The sequence below is a fragment of the Antechinus flavipes genome, chromosome 1 (genome assembly GCF_016432865.1).
Source record: "Antechinus flavipes isolate AdamAnt ecotype Samford, QLD, Australia chromosome 1, AdamAnt_v2, whole genome shotgun sequence".
NCBI lineage: Eukaryota > Metazoa > Chordata > Mammalia > Dasyuromorphia > Dasyuridae > Antechinus > Antechinus flavipes.
Genome location: NC_067398.1, coordinates 48,098,202 through 48,115,210, shown reverse-complemented (window position 1 = coordinate 48,115,210; position 17,009 = coordinate 48,098,202). Strand labels below are relative to the sequence as shown.

The following is a 17,009-nucleotide window of genomic DNA, read 5'->3' as shown; positions in this document are numbered from 1 at the left end:
TCCAGAGATCAACTTTTCATATAATATGTAATATAATGTAATCATAAAATCTAACATTTATATATCACTTCAAAGTTTGCAAAGTGCAGCGTTTATATTAATGCATTTGATCTTCAAAACTACCTTATGGGGTAGGTGCTATTGTTATCCGCGTTTTACACACGAGGAAACTAAACCTCAGACACTTTAAGTGCTTTATCCAGGGTCACAAAGCTAAGTAAATGAACCACTATTTGAATTCAGGTATTCCTGACATCCTGAGTTCTATCCACTCAACTACCTTCCTGCCCCATGTAGATCATCCAAGTATTCTTGGTCACCAGGTAACCATGGTCATAAGATGTCTGCCTTAGAAACAGTTTCTTTCTTAAGGTAACCGACCCATTTAGAGAAAGATATCTGCAAAAATGTTAATCCTGCAAGTTTGGTTTCAATGACTATGAAAATGTAGATAAGTGATATAGAGATGCAGGATTTGGTTGCTGAGGGAAAGAAAGGTTTCCATCCCTTTTCAATTCCCTTCACTGAAATCCCTGTGATTTGCAAGAGCTACAAATCATAGTAATGGGAAGCAATTGAAAGGAAATGAATGGGAAAGTGAATTTAGTTCTTTGGATTGAGCATTTGAACTCGCTGTTATGAAGCTCTCCATAGAATAGATGGCTCATTTTGGAAGTAATATCAGGCTTCTGGTACTTCCCTAACCTCTCCCAGAATTCTCTTGAATTCTCAGAATTCTTTCTGAAAGCCTGTACGTTCTATTCTCCACATGCTTCTACACCCTCTTAGGACATCCAAAAGAATGTCTGTTATGACTTGTGATGGCTCTTGAGAAGTAATAGGAACCAAGATGGAATGAAATTTAATTACAACAAAGGGAAAAGATGAATCTGAAATGATTTCTGAAGGATTAATCTTGGTGACAGAGTGGACAGTTTCCATTATTTTAATTCATTAGGCAGATACTTTGTGCCAGACACACAAAGACAAAAACATGATCCCTGTCTTCAAGGAGCTTATATTCTGCTGGGATCTATAATATATATTTACAGAAAAATTCAGAGTGCATGCAAAACAAATACAAAATAATTTTAGGAGGGGGGTTGAATAAGGAATAGGGGACAGAGAAAATGAAAGATCAGGAAGGGCCTCTTGGAAGAACTCGAAGGAATTGAAATTTAAGGAAGTTCAAACTTCTAAGAGGTAGTGGTGTGAAAGGAATGCCTGTTTGGCTGGACATTAATTACAGTCTGTACATTAATTTCTTTTAATTGGAAACTGGAAAGAAAAGATTTGTGAGAAATTATATTGAAAATGTATGAATTGGGATTCTACTTGCAGCCAGTCAGTCTAGCTTTTAGTCTTGAGTAAAAACCTTTAAAATAATAGAGATTTCATTGGTTGAATATTACTAGGTGGTAAATTGAGATTAGGGACAATTCTCCCCCCCCCCCCCATTCTTGTATCCTCTAGATCATAAATAAATAAATGGGACTTCCGGTTAAGATGGCGGAGAGGAGGCTCACAGTTGCATAAGCTCCGCGCTTTCTCTCACTATCCACTTCATTACAAGCCTCTGAATCAATGCTTGACTGAAAAAAACCCACAAATAGTTACCAAGAGAAGCCATCCTTGAGATCCGCCAAGAAAGGTCTGTCTTTACTGGAGGGCTGGGGCGGTTTTAGATCGGGCGCAGGCGGCGGGCAGCGGCAGTGAGAGCACGGGAGCAGACTGGAGAGGGGGTGGGGAGTGATCGCAGCTGTCTCTGCGGGGAGAGCTTCGCTACAGGTTTGGAACCTGCAGCAAGTCAACAGCCCAGCAGAGAAGCTAAAAACACCGGGGCTGAAGAACACAACCGCAAACAGCTGGAGTCTCTCAGGACCTGGCCGCCCCCCCCTTCCCCCCCCTCAGTGACTCAGCACGCTTTGGGATCTCAGAGCGCAGGCGCAGCACAGTCCTGCTAGTGCCTCACTGCTGCCACCTGCAGTCTGTAGAGGAAGCTCGATAACACACCCAGCCCCCCCCCCCCAAAGAAAGACTCCAGTTTTTTCTGTTTTTCTTTGGTAGTTTGTCTCTGATTAATAGACAGAATGAGCAAGAAGCTGAAGAGGACTTTAACCCTAGACAGCTTCTACACAGATAGAGAGCAGACTCTAAATCCTGAGGAGACTAAAAACAGGCAGTCCCCAGGTGATTCCCCAAAGGAGGAGATCGTCTGTTCCTCAGCACAGATGAACCTCATAGAAGTGATTAAAAAGGCTCTCACAAGGGAGCTAGAAGAAAAATGGGGAAAGCAGAGTGAGGCTTGGCAAAAGGAGAAGGAAGCTTGGGAAAAGGAGAGGGAGGCTTGGCAAAAGAGCCTGGAGAAGTCAGTTAAAGAGAGAGTGGATAAAGAAGTAAAATCCTTGAAAAATAGGATTAGTGAACTGGAAAACAAAATTGGCGAAATGGAAAAAAATTCCACAGAACAAAAGAACTCAATTGGACAATTAGAGAAAGATTTTAAAAAAGTGAGTGAAGAGAATACTTCACTGAAAATCAGAATTGAACAAGTGGAATTGAATGACTCGAGGAGACAAGAAGAATCAGTCAAGCAAATCCAAAAAAATCAAACAATGGAGAAAAATGTGAAATACCTTCTGGGAAAGACAACAGACCTGGAAAACAGATCCAGGAGAGACAATCTGAGAATCATTGGACTCCCAGAAAAACATGATGAAAAAAAGAGCCTGGACACTGTCTTCCAGGAAATTATCAAAGAGAACTGCCCAGAAGTCATAGGAACAGAGGAAAAAATAAACATTGAAAGGATTCATCGATCACCCACTGAAAGGGATCCTAAAATCAAAACACCAAGGAATATAGTGGCCAAATGCCAGAACCCTCAGATGAAAGAAAAAATATTGCAAGCGGCTAGAAAAACCCAATTCAAGTATCAAGGAGCCACAATAAGGATCACCCAGGATCTGGCAGCATCCACATTAAAAGATCGAAGGGCCTGGAATATGATATTCCGAAAGGCTAAGGAACTTGGTATGCAACCAAAAATAACTTACCCAGCGAGAATGAGCATCTTTTTCCAGGGAAGAAGATGGACATTCAACGAAGTAAGCGAATTTCATCTATTTCTGATGAAAAAACCAGAACTTAACAAAAAGTTTGATCTACAAATATAGAACTCAAGAGAAATCTAAAAAGGTAAAGATTAATCTTGGGAACTATATTTTGACTATATAGATGCATAAAGAATACATGTATACCTTGTTCTAGAAATTGATGTGGAAAGGACATTGTACCAGAAAAAGGGTAAAGTGGGGGTAGTACATCTCATGAAGAGGCATAGGAAACCTATTATATCTGAGAGAAAGAATGGAGGGGGATGAATATAGTGGGTATCTTACTGCCTTCAGAATTGGCTTTAAGTGAAAAATCTTAAGACATATTCAATCTATGGTGAAACTTCTCCCATCTCATTGAAAAGTGAGAAGGGAAAAGTGGAAAGGGAAGGAATAAGCTAAGCGGAAGGGAATACGGGAACTGGGAGGGAAAGGGGTAAGATAGGGGGAGGAACTCTAAGGCGGGGGGAGGGACACTAAAAAGGGAGGGCTGTGAGAAACAAGGGGTGCTCACAAGCTTAATAATTGGAAGGGGGGAAAGGGGAAAGAAGGGAGAAAGCATAAACCGGGGTTAACAAGATGGCAAGTAATACAGAATTGGTCATTCTAACCATAAATGTGAACGGGGTAAACTCCCCCATAAAGAGGAAGCGGTTAGCAGAATGGATTAAAAGCCAGAATCCTACAATATGTTGTTTACAGGAAACACACCTGAAGCGGGGAGATACATGCAGGTTAAAGGTAAAAGGTTGGAGCAAAATCTACTATGCTTCAGGTGAAGTCAAAAAAGCAGGGGTAGCCATCCTGATCTCAGATCAAGCTAAAGCAAAAATTGACCTAATTAAAAGAGATAAGGAAGGACACTATATCTTGCTAAAGGGTAGCATGGATAATGAAGCACTATCTATATTAAACATATATGCACCAAGTGGGGTAGCATCTAAATTCTTAAAAGAGAAACTAAGAGAGCTGCAAGAAGAAATAGACAGTAAAACTATAATAGTGGGAGATCTTAACCTTGCACTCTCAGAATTAGATAAATCAAACCAGAAAATAAATAAGAAAGAAGTCAAAGAGGTAAACAGAATACTAGAAAAGCTAGATATGATAGATCTCTGGAGAAAATGTAATGGAGACAGAAAGGAATACACTTTCTTTTCAGCAGTTCATGGAACCTATACAAAAATTGACCATATATTAGGACATAAAAACCTCAAACTCAAATGTAGTAAGGCAGAAATAGTAAATGCATCCTTTTCAGACCACGATGCAATGAAAATTACATTCAACAAAAAAGCAGGGGGAAGTAGACCAAAAAATAATTGGAAACTAAATAATCTCATACTAAAGAATGATTGGGTAAAACAGCAAATCATAGACATAATTAATAACTTCACCCAAGAAAACGATAATAATGAGACATCATACCAAAATGTATGGGATGCAGCCAAAGCGGTAATAAGGGGAAATTTCATATCTCTAGAGGCCTATTTGTATAAAATAGAGAAAGAGAAGGTCAATGAATTGGGTTTGCAATTAAAAATGCTAGAAAAGGAACAAATTAAAAACCCCCAGTCAAACACTAAACTTGAAATTCTAAAAGTAAAAGGTGAGATCAATAAAATTGAAAGTAAAAAAACTATTGAATTGATTAATAAAACTAAGAGTTGGTTCTATGAAAAAACCAACAAAATAGACAAACCCTTAGTAAATCTGATTAAAAAAAGGAAAGAGGAAAATCAAATTGTTAGTCTTAAAAATGAAAAGGGAGAACTCACCACTAACGAAGAGGAAATTAGAGCAATAATTAGGAGTTACTTTGCCCAACTTTATGCCAATAAATTCGACAACTTAAATGAAATAGAAAAATACCTCCAAAAATACAGCTTGCCCAAACTAACAGAGGAAGAAGTAAATATCCTAAACAGTCCCATCTCAGAAAAAGAAATAGAACAAACTATCAATCAACTCCCTAAGAAAAAATCCCCAGGACCAGATGGATTTACATGTGAATTCTACCAAACATTTAAAGAACAATTAACTCCAATGTTATATAAACTATTTGAAAAAATAGGGATTGAAGGAGTCCTACCAAACTCCTTTTATGACACAGATATGGTACTGATACCTAAACCAGGTAGGCTGAAAACAGAGAAAGAAAATTATAGACCAATCTCCCTAATGAATATTGATGCTAAAATCTTAAATAAAATATTAGCAAAAAGATTACAGAAAATTGTCACCAGGATAATACACTATGACCAAGTAGGATTTATACCAGGAATGCAGGGCTGGTTCAATATTAGGAAAACTATTAGCATAATTGACTACATCAATAACCAAACAAACAAAAACCACATGATCATCTCAATAGATGCAGAAAAAGCATTTGATAAAATCCAACATCCATTCCTAATAAAAACACTTGAGAGCATAGGAATAAATGGACTTTTCCTTAAAATAGTCAGGAGCATATATTTAAAACCATCAGTAAGCATCATATGCAATGGGGAAAAACTGGAACCCTTCCCAGTAAGATCTGGAGTGAAGCAAGGTTGCCCACTATCACCATTATTATTTAATATCGTATTAGAAACACTAGCCTCGGCAATAAGAGTCGAGAAAGATATAAAAGGAATTAGAGTAGGCAATGAGGAAACCAAACTATCACTCTTTGCAGATGATATGATGGTATACCTAGAGAACCCCAGAGATTCTACCAAAAAGCTATTGGAAATAATTCATAATTTTAGCAAAGTAGCTGGCTACAAAATAAATCCCCATAAATCCTCAGCATTTTTATACATCACCAACAAAACCCAACAGCAAGAGATACAAAGAGAAATTCCATTCAGAATAACTGTTGATACCATAAAATATTTGGGAATCTATCTACCAAAGGAAAGTCAGGAATTATATGAGCAAAATTATAAAAAAGTCTCCACACAAATAAAGTCAGACTTAAATAATTGGAAAAATATTAAGTGCTCTTGGATTGGCCGAGCGAACATAATAAAGATGACAATACTCCCTAAACTAATCTATTTATTTAGTGCTATACCAATCAGACTTCCAAGAAAATATTTTATTGATCTAGAAAAAATAACAACAAAATTCATATGGAACAATAAAAAGTCGAGAATCTCAAGGGAACTAATGAAAAAAAAATCAAATGAAGGTGGCCTAGCTGTACCTGATCTAAAATTATATTATAAAGCAGCAGTCACCAAAACCATTTGGTATTGGCTAAGAAATAGATTAGTGGATCAGTGGAAAAGGCTAGGCTCACAAGACAGAATAGTCAATTATAGCAATCTAGTGTTTGACAAACCCAAAGCCCCTAACTTCTGGGAAAAGAATTCAATATTTGATAAAAACTGCTGGGACAATTGGAAATTAGTATGGCAGAAATTAGGCATGGACCCACACTTAACACCATATACCAAGATAAGATCAAAATGGGTCTATGACCTAGGCATAAAGAACGAGACTATAAATAAATTAGAGGAACATAGAATAGTTTATCTCTCAGACTTGTGGAGGAGAAAGAAATTTGTGACCAAAGATGAACTAGAGACCATTACTGATCACAGAATAGAAAATTTCGATTACATCAAATTAAAAAGCCTTTGTACAAATAAAACTAATGCAAACAAGATTAGAAGGGAAGCAACAAACTGGGAAAACATTTTCACAGTTAAAGGTTCTGATAAAGGCCTCATTTCCAAAATATATAGAGAACTGACTCAAATTTATAAGAAATCAAGCCATTCTCCAATTGATAAATGGTCAAAGGATATGAACAGACAATTTTCAGAGGATGAGATTGAAACTATTACCACTCATATGAAAGAGTGTTCCAAATCATTATTGATCAGAGAAATGCAAATTAAGACAACTCTGAGATACCACTACACACCTGTCAGATTGGCTAAGATGACAGGAAAAAATAATGATGAATGTTGGAGGGGATGCGGGAAAACTGGGACACTAATGCATTGTTGGTGGAGTTGTGAACGAATCCAACCATTCTGGAGAGCAATCTGGAATTATGCCCAAAAAATTATCAAAATGTGCATATCCTTTGATCCAGCAGTGTTTCTATTGGGCTTATATCCCAAAGAAATACTAAAGAAGGGAAAGGGACCTGTATGTGCCAAAATGTTTGTAGCAGCCCTGTTTGTAGTGGCTAGAAACTGGAAAATGAATGGATGCCCATCAATTGGAGAATGGCTGGGTAAATTGTGGTATATGAATGTTATGGAATATTATTGTTCTGTAAGAAATGACCAGCAGGATGAATACAGAGAGGCTTGGAGAGACCTTCATGAACTGATGCTAAGTGAAATGAGCAGAACCAGGAGATCATTATACACTTCGACAACGATATTGTATGAGGACATATTTTGATGGAAGTGGATTTCTTTGACAAAGAGACCTGAGTTTCAATTGATAAATGACGGACAAAAGCAGCTACACCCAAAGAAAGAACACTGGGAAACGAATGTGAACTATCTGCATTTTTGTTTTTCTTCCCGGATTATTTATACTTTCTGAATCCAATTCTCCCTACGCAACAAGAGAACTGTTCGGTTCTGCAAACATATATTGTATCTAGGATATACTGCAACATATCCAACATATAAAGGACTGCTTGCCATCTAGGGGAGGGGGTGGAGGGAGGGAGGGGAAAAAAATCGGAACAGAAATGAGTGTCAATATAATGTAATTATTAAATAAAAAATAAAAAAAAAATAAATAAATGGATAAATAAACAACCAGATAATAGCAACAACAATAATAACCAGCATTCATTTAGCATTTTAAGGTTCGTAAAGCACTTTAAAAATAGCTCATTTGATCCTTACAACAACCTTGGAAAGCAGGTGCCATTATTACTCCCCTTTTACAGGTGAGGAAATTGAAGAAAACAAGTGAAATCTTGTCCAGGGTCACATAGCTAGTAAGTAAAAAGTCTGTTCTTACTGAGTGTAGGTGGGTGAGAGGGAAGGAGGGAGCAGGGGAGAGAAGGAGGAAGGGAGAGAAAGGGGAGAGATAGAGACAAGGAAAGAAGGAGAGATAAACAGAGACAGAGGGAGGGAGGGAGAGAGTGAGAGACAGAGAGACAGAGACATATAGAAACAGAACGATTGTATCATTGAACTCAAATGAAAATTCAGAGAAGTATGTGAAGGGTGTGGAGGACGGGAGTTGAGGGGCCTAATGCCTTCCATCTTCTCATGAAAGATGGAGGTGAGGTATTTACCTAAAAGAAGTCTGGATTTTTGAGCGGAGATGTTAGCATGAATTTGTATTGGGCCAAATAGGAAATATTTCATGGGGATGTAGTGGGATGCTTGATATTACTTAAAGTGGAAGATTTTGTTCTTCCATGAAAGCTTTCTTCAAGTGTTTGAAAGACTCTCATGCTTGGCCCCAGAGGGCAAAACTAGTATTAAAACTTGAAAGTTGTGAAGAGACTGAATCAGGTTTGTTATGAGCAAAAGTTTCTCAGCAACTTGTGCTTTCAAAAAATTGATTAAAAATAAAGTAATAGCTTGGCAGTTACTTGTTTTTTTTTTATTATAGCTTTTTATTTACAAGATATATGCATGGGTAATTTTTCAGCATTGACAACTGCAAAACCTTTTGTTCCAACTTTTCCTCTCCTTCCCCCCACTCCTTCCCCCAGATGGCAAGGTTGCCCAATGCATGTTAAATAAGTTAAAATATAAGTTAAATACAATATATGTATACATGTCCATACAGTTATTTTGCTGTACAAAAAGAATTGGACTTTGAAATAGTGTACAATTAGCCTGTGAAGGAAATCAAAAATGCAGGTGGATAAAAATAGAGAGATTGGGAATGATATGAAGTGGTTCATAGTCATCTCCCAGAGTTCTTTCGCTGGGTGAAGCTGGTTCAGTTCATTACTGCTCTATTGGAACTGATTTGATTCATCTCATTGTTGAAGAGGGTCACGTCCATCAGGATTGATCATCATATAGTATTGTTGTGGAAGTATATAATGATCTCCTGGTCCTGCTCATTTCACTCAGCATCAGTTGATGTAAGTCTCTCCAGGCCTTTCTGAAATCCTCCTGTTGGTCATTTCTTACAGAACAATAATATTCCATAATATTCATATACCACAATTTATCCAGCAATTCTCCAATTGATGGTTATCCACTTAGTTTCCAGTTTCTGGCCACTACAAAGAGGGCTTAGGCAATTACTTATTGTGGATCACAGACCTAGAGCTGGAACCTCAGAGACCAGAGGTGGGAATTTAATTCCATGACCCCTGATTCTGGAGTCAGTAGGGGTTTTGCCCCCACTGTAGGATACTGCAGAGGGGAATATTGTTCTAAAATGGATTGGATTAAGCAGCCTCTGAGCTCCTTCCAACCCTGGAATTTGTGATTCTGACTCTGGGGTTTGGGAAACAAGTGTCTTCTAAAGATAAATAATTAGCTACTAGTACTGTTGATAGAGTGACCCTTTTCTTATATGGAACTATATCATGTAGCACCTTTGTTGTTGTAAATCACCTAGATGCCAGGAGCCTTAGCATGAAGAAGATCATCAAAAATAAAAAAAATTAAGAGAAAAGCAGCAGAAACAAGAAGTTTAAAGAGGAATGAAGTGACTGGTTAGTACAGAGACCATAAGGAAAGAAGAGGGCTCTCCTATGGCTGGAGAACATCTGGCTAAAAAGTTTTTGTCTGGTGTGCTTTTCACTGGAATGATGGAGAAGGTATTGGGAACTAGAAAGCGGCATCAGTGAAGTTGGTTTGGACACATATGGGAAGGTAGAGAAACATGCCTTTATCTACCAAATAGAACACAGCAAAAGGGCATTATAACTAGAGTGCTCCTGAATCCATGGCTTTGACCATTGATATGCCTTTGCTGTGATTCTGGTTTTTGCCTTTCATCGACTCTTGAATCCAATTGCCAACTTGGTGGCTGTCATTTTGGATTCTCAGTCGTGGATACTCATGTTACACTGTCCATGACATGTGCAGAAGCTTTGGAGGTTAGAGATTTGGGTCTGAAGTTAAGAACACTTGAATTCAAATCCAGCCTTAGAAACTTACTGGTCATATGACCATGAACACGTCATTTACCTACCTCAATTTTTTCAACTGTAAAATGGGGATAATAATGACATATCCCTCCCAGGTTTGTTGTTATGGAATCAAATGAAATGATAATTGTAAAGTACCTTAGCACAATGCCTGGTACATTACGTAAATGCTATTATTACTTAAACAACATTTATTTAATATTTCCCCCCAATTACATTTAAAACAATTTTTAACATTAATTTTTAAAATTTTTGAGTTCTAGGTTCTTTCCCTTGTCCCTATCCACAATTAAGAAGGCACATATGAAGTTTTGCAAAACATTTCCATAAAACTCATATTGTGAAAGAAAACTGATCTCCCTATTGAAAATAAAAACCCTCAAGATAAAGTTAGAGAGAGAAAGAGAGAGAGGGAGAGACAGAGACAGAGAGACAGAGACAGAGACAGAGACAGAGAGACAGAGAGACAGAGACAGAGACAGAGAGATGGAGACAAAGAGAGACAGAGAAAGAGACAGAGATAGAAAGACAGAGAGAGAGAGAGAGATAGAGAGAGAGAGAGAGAGAGAGAGAGAGAGAGAGAAAGAAACAGAGACAGAGATAGAGAGAAATAATATGCTTCAGTCTGTATCGAGACACAATCAATTCCTTCTCTTGGTATGGATAGGATTTTTCCTCAGAAGTCCTTTAAAGTAGTTGTGGATCATTGTACTGCTGAGAATAGCAAAGTCATTTATAGCTGGTCTTCCCAGAACATTACTATTACTTTGTACACAGTACATTTCACTTTGCTTGAGTTCATGGAGGACTTTCCATGGTTTTTCTGAGTGCATCCTGCCCATCTTTTCCCGTAGAACAAAAATATTATGTCACACACATATGCCACACTTTATTGAGCCATTCTCCAATTGATGGGCATTCCCTCAATTTCCATTTTTTTTTTTGCCCTGAGAAGAGTAGCTGCTGCTACTATTACTGTTACCACCATCACTACTACTACTACTACCTCCTCCTCCTCCTCTTCTTCTTCTTCTTTTTTCTACTACCACCACTACCACCACCACCACTACTACTACTACTATTACTACTATCCTACTATTACTACTATTACTACCACTACTACTACTGCTACTACTACTACTACTACTACTACTCTACTACTACTACTATTACTTTTTTTTTTCTTTTTTTTTGCTGAGGCAATTGGGATTAAGTGACTTGCCCAGGATCACACAGCTAGAAAGTGTTGTGTCTGAGGCCAGATTTGAACTCAGGTCCTCCTGACTTCATGGCTGGTGCTCTATCTCCTAAGCCATCTAGCTGCCCCCTACTACTACTACTACTATTACTACTCTACTACTCCTGATACTCCTCCTCCTCCTCTACTACTACTACTGCTACTATCACCACCACTTTTACTTTCACCTTCCTGGCACATAATGCTACCTCTTCTTCTTGGAATCCTTGCCTCCCTTCAAAACTCAATTTAGCTACTATCTTCAAGTGGATTCTCCTAATTCTCCATTATTAATGGCCTCCCTTCTCCTGCCTCTTTCCCCCAATAGATTTGTATTACTTTGTATATAGTTTCCATTTATTTTAGATGTATATTAAAAAATAAATTGTTTCCCCAGTTCCTCTTCCCCCAAGTAGAATGTAAGCTCTTTAAAGATGGTTTTAATCCTTGGGTTCCCAACATCTAGTGAATGCTTGACAAACAATGGGAGCCTAGTAAAGGCAGGCTGAGGTGAATTGAATTATTTGTGCTTGGGATTCTGGTGAGTCAAACATTAAGGAGATTTAGATGGATGTTTTGACTAGTGTAAGCTTATTGAAGGGCAGGTACCGTCTTTTGTCTTTTTTTGTATCTCCAACACTTAGCACAGTGCCTAACTTATAATAGGGGCTTGATAAATATTGATTGGTTTATTGGGTGCGATTCTAGAAGGAGTGTCATCTTGTGATGAGGAAGGTGAGAGCTTTAGACTTTGTAACATAGATATTTGAATTGGCAACGTTATATCTGCTCCTGTTGTTTCAGCAAATTTCATGCGAATGAGATAAAAAAGCAGTTGAAGCTGAGGAGGTTAACATGGCATATTGTGCTAGTGAGGCAGAGATCATGGAGAACCAGTAGTGATCTGACTACAGCAAACAAATGAGAGGTACAGAGAGAAGCATTCAAACAAGATTTTATTGAGGAGCAGAAAAATAACTTAGTAGAAGGCTGTCTCCATCTTCCACTGAATAATTCACTTTGCAAAAAGAGACAGCAGATCTGTAAGAGGCAGTGAATCTTGACCAAGCTTCGCCTCCATACCTATGAGTGAGACAAATGAATCATTTTTTAAAAGAAGCCAGGTAAATGAAGGATTTATTCCAAAAAGCAAATTCCAGGTTGTCTTTAAAGGTCAGTGTTGTGCTCATGTCCCATATCATCTAGTTCTAGAATTCAAAGGGACGTTGGAGGACATCTAGTTCAACTCACTCATTTTTTCACTGGGACCTTGAAAGCATCAATAACCTACCTTTTGTTCACAAGTAGTGAGTATCAGAAGTAAGATTTGAACTCAGGTGCTGTGATTCCACATCCAGTGCTCTTCACATTTGACCACAGTATCTCCTGATGTAATAGCACAGAACAACAGTGTTTATTTGCATTATCAAGATTAAAATTTTGTTCTTTGTATGTTATTTGCATAGCATTTAGAACTGATGAGATCTGGCTTAAACCTTTCTCTATTGAGAGGTTTCTCTAGCCTATCCAGGTAATAAACAGGAGAGCTAATGTTTGCACTTGGACCGTGTCCATCCAAATACAGTGTATTTCCCACCATATCATGCTACTTTTAAGGATGGAAAGTATGCAGTGTGGAATGGATAGGTTCCACCCACAAAAAGCTGAGTGTTTTTCAAGACACTTAAAGACCCTTCCAATATTCAGAAACTCCCAGACTTTTCCAGATAGCTGAAGTCATAAGGGTATCAAACTATCTTCTCTACACCAATCTTAAAGCTGTTCTTTGCTTTCTTGTGGAATGCTTATTTTTAAGCTTTTCTGAAAATGAAAGGGAAGGTTCCAGGAGTAAACATAGTCCATGAAAAAATGTTTGGCGTAATTACAAGGCAAGGAGGACAACAGCCACAGAGGCTGCCTCGGCCCATTGTTAGTCTTAGAGGTAGGCGTTGGGGTGGCCCACTGCCAAGGACAAATGATGAGCCATTCTCCAAACCTTGCTTGCTTCTTTGCAATATGATATTCCAGCAGCAGGAGCTGCGAGAGGAGGTCAGGACTCAAATCTACATTCCAATTTCTTGCAAAAATAAACACATGACAACATATGGAGTTATGACTACAGGAAGAGACTGAAATTGGGCTGTGTGGGGGTTGCAGAGCTATGGGGAATTGGCCTGGCAGAGGAGAGGGGAAAAAAAACGAGATAAAAAGAGCAGGAGGAGAATAGAACGTGAGAGAATAAATGACGACTGGATGGTAGAGCATAGATCAGAGAACTGAGATCTGGAAGAGACATGAGTTGATTTAGTCCGACTATATCATTTTACATGTGGTTCCCCTGAGCTCCCATGAGATTCAGCCTTTTAAAGTAATAACTAACTCACTTACGGCCTGGGCCCCCATCTGTTGTATCTTTCTATTGCTAGATCATACCAGAGATATATAAATAGCAAAAGTATTTAACGAAGACATAAAGTAATGTAAATAGTGAAATAATCTCAGCATTTCTACTCAAAGGACTGCAACCTCCTGTTCCACTGGAGGAATTATATATATATTTCCCTTCAATACTTATGACTCTTTAGCATAGGGAAGATGTAGTTGCTCTACAACTCAGTAGTCACAGAAGTAGGTGCTCATAATGTAGTACTTCTGCAAATCATTTCTCCATCCAGACCATCCACATCTTGGCTTCCTGTGTCTAATTGTGTTGTATATTCTCTTGTATATATATGTTCATGGATGACAACTTGTTTTTTAAACCTCTTCATTTATAGAGTACTTTCTGCCACTTAGAATCCTTGTATAGTTGTGTCTGAACTGTTCTGATGGGACCATAGCATCACAGAACTGTAGAGTTGGATTGGAACTACAGAGAAGCTCTAGTCCAACTGTACCTGAAGAAGAATGACTACTACAGTGTCAACAACATATGGACATAAGACATCTGTTTGAAATACTCTAGGGAGAAGAATATAATTGCCTTCAAAAGTCACATCCATGTTCAGGGCCTGTTGCTATTTGTTGTTAAATCTTATTCCCTTTAATCTCTTGTTTAATCCTCTAAAGCTGCTCTGTTCCCTATACCACTCTCAATCTTACCTTCCTGATCTTGGGCTAGTCACTTAATCACTATCTCCAGATGCAGCCTGGACCAATTCTGGGCAGTCCTAAGTCTTTGTAAGGTGTTCTTTTCTTCTTAGATCAAATCTAAATCTCAACAATGAATATCCATTGCTTTTAATTCTAACTTCTAGGTTATATAGAGCAAGTCTAATCTCACTTTCATACCACAAACCTTTCAAAAAGGTAATAGGATGATAAAGTCAGAGACCCTGACCTAGAAAGGGTCTAAGAAGCCCCCTTCCCCTAATTTGGTGGATAATGAACCTGAGGCTGAGAGATTCTAAGGGATACCACCCAAGTTCCAAAGATAGAAAGCGTCAGAGCTGGGATACTTAAAGAACAGCCATTCCCTGCTGCACCCCATCTTCCCAAGTTATCTGTCCTTCAGACTAAATGTCTGAAGTTCCTTCAAATGACCTTTCATGCCATATTCTATAGTCCTCTCATCATCCAAGCTAACATCCTTTTGGCTGTGTTCCACTTTGTCGGGATCCTTCTTAAAGGATTCTGATTGGATAGAATTTATACGTGGAAGAGACCTTAGAGATCATTGGATCTAACCCCATAAAGTAATAATACCTCTATGAGAAATAACTAATTATATATAAAGTTGATAAATGTAAGCTGTTCCTTTTTCAGGAAAATTGTTTAAGAAAGGACACAATATCGGTGGTAGTGATGGTGGGGGTTATATTTTATATCCCTTGAGTGAAAGAGTTATATATGTTGGTCATTCAAGATTTGGGTTGGAAATAGTTGAAGATAGATTTTTAAGTGCTTCCAAGAGATCTCTGGATCATATGGCTTAAAGTTCCCTATGAATTCCAAGAACAGTTGCTTCTGAGTCCCTATTTACCCTTTTGAACTATATAGCATCAAATGTCAAAGTCACCAAGTACTTATTCAAATAAGAGATTCTGTTAAAAAAAAAAAAGAAGAGAAAAAGAAGGTTGCTGGTGAAAATGCTAAAAGACAGATACTGAATTGATAGGAAAAGAGAAGATAAGGGATCTGGATAATACATATGTTTAATAATGAGACATATACAAAAGTGTTGACAACATGCCCCTATCCCAATGATGGCAAAAAATTTACTTAGAATAGCCTCCAAAAGCACCAACAACTAAAGGCTCAAATCCTGAGTATAAATAAATATTCCCAATTTTAAAAAGTGGATTTTAAAATTAGAATAACTCATCATTAGAAAGGTTCCGTACTGCACTTGGAAATCTTTCTGAAAAGGTGATATAGCTTTGCAAAGCAGATGAGGGAATCACTAGGAAGCCTATGGGGTTTTTTTTTTTTTTTTTGCTCTTTAGCACAATGGAAAGAGCAGGGTTCTGGAGTCAGAATTTGTGCAGCTTACTTCTTGGGTGACCTTGGACAAAACCACTGTTAACTTTTTTGAGCCTGACTTCTTCTATCTGTAAAATGAGGGAGTTAGACCAGATGGCCTTGAAGGCCCCTTGCAGCTTTGAATCTATGTTTCTCTGGTGTGCTTTCATGGTTCACAGATTTCTGGGTTACAACTGCTCTCAAATATTTATTGAATGCTACTATTTATTTACTATTTATTATTTACTATTCCCTCAGAAGGTGTACTTGGTGAGACTAAGCATAAGACACAATTCTTACCCTTGAAGGGCTGATAATCTAAAATTTTCTAGGTTTTCCTGTGGACAAGTTTGCAACTTACGCTCTCTTCTAGACCCCAGTTTCTCCATATGAAAAATACAAGGATTGGACCAGTTGTTTTCTAAGGCCTCTATTCTCCATTTTTAGGTGTGATGTCAGGGATTGAGATTTCCCATGTCCGCAGGATTCTAAAGACATACTGTCCCTGAATCAAGTTTTCTTGATGTCCTTGCTATGTATCCTGATTTGAACTTTATTCACTTCTTCACAGTATCAGTATCCCTCATCAATGGTCCAGCATCCCATGGGAGATCAAAGTCTTGACTCCATAATAGCAAGTGATATTCCAGTTTGGGGCATATGGGAGTCTCATAGTAAATATAGTTCTTAATGGCATAGACAATCCTTAGAAAGTAAAGGCCTCCCTTATGTATTATATTCATAATATTCTGTCCTTCAAAAGACTTAAATTTATTATTACAATATCAAGCATTTGGGGAAACTCTACTGAACCAATAAAAGATAAAAACATTTTTATAGCAACAATACAAAGTAACATAGCCCTTTGGGGATTGTAATAAATTCTGACTCCTACTCTTGCTTGGATTGACCACTCCTAGCCTCCTGGAAATAGTTAGAAAAGCAAGCAAAGAAATGAATGGAAATTTTTCCTCTTTTTTACCCTCCTTAGTTGTTCCATGGTACAATGATTATAGAGGGGAAAAAGAAATTCATCCTTTCCCCTTTTTTTCCCAGGAAGCCCAGACTTCTGTGTGACATAAACATATTGAAAACATTCATA

General features: G+C 37.9%; 1 protein-coding gene across 4 annotated transcripts in view; it reads left to right on the top strand.

Moving 5' to 3' along the window:
• The window catches only part of SRGAP3 (SLIT-ROBO Rho GTPase activating protein 3), a 278,275-nt gene that overhangs the window by 157,853 nt on the left and 103,413 nt on the right, over positions 1 to 17,009 (top strand). The window lies entirely within an intron of this gene.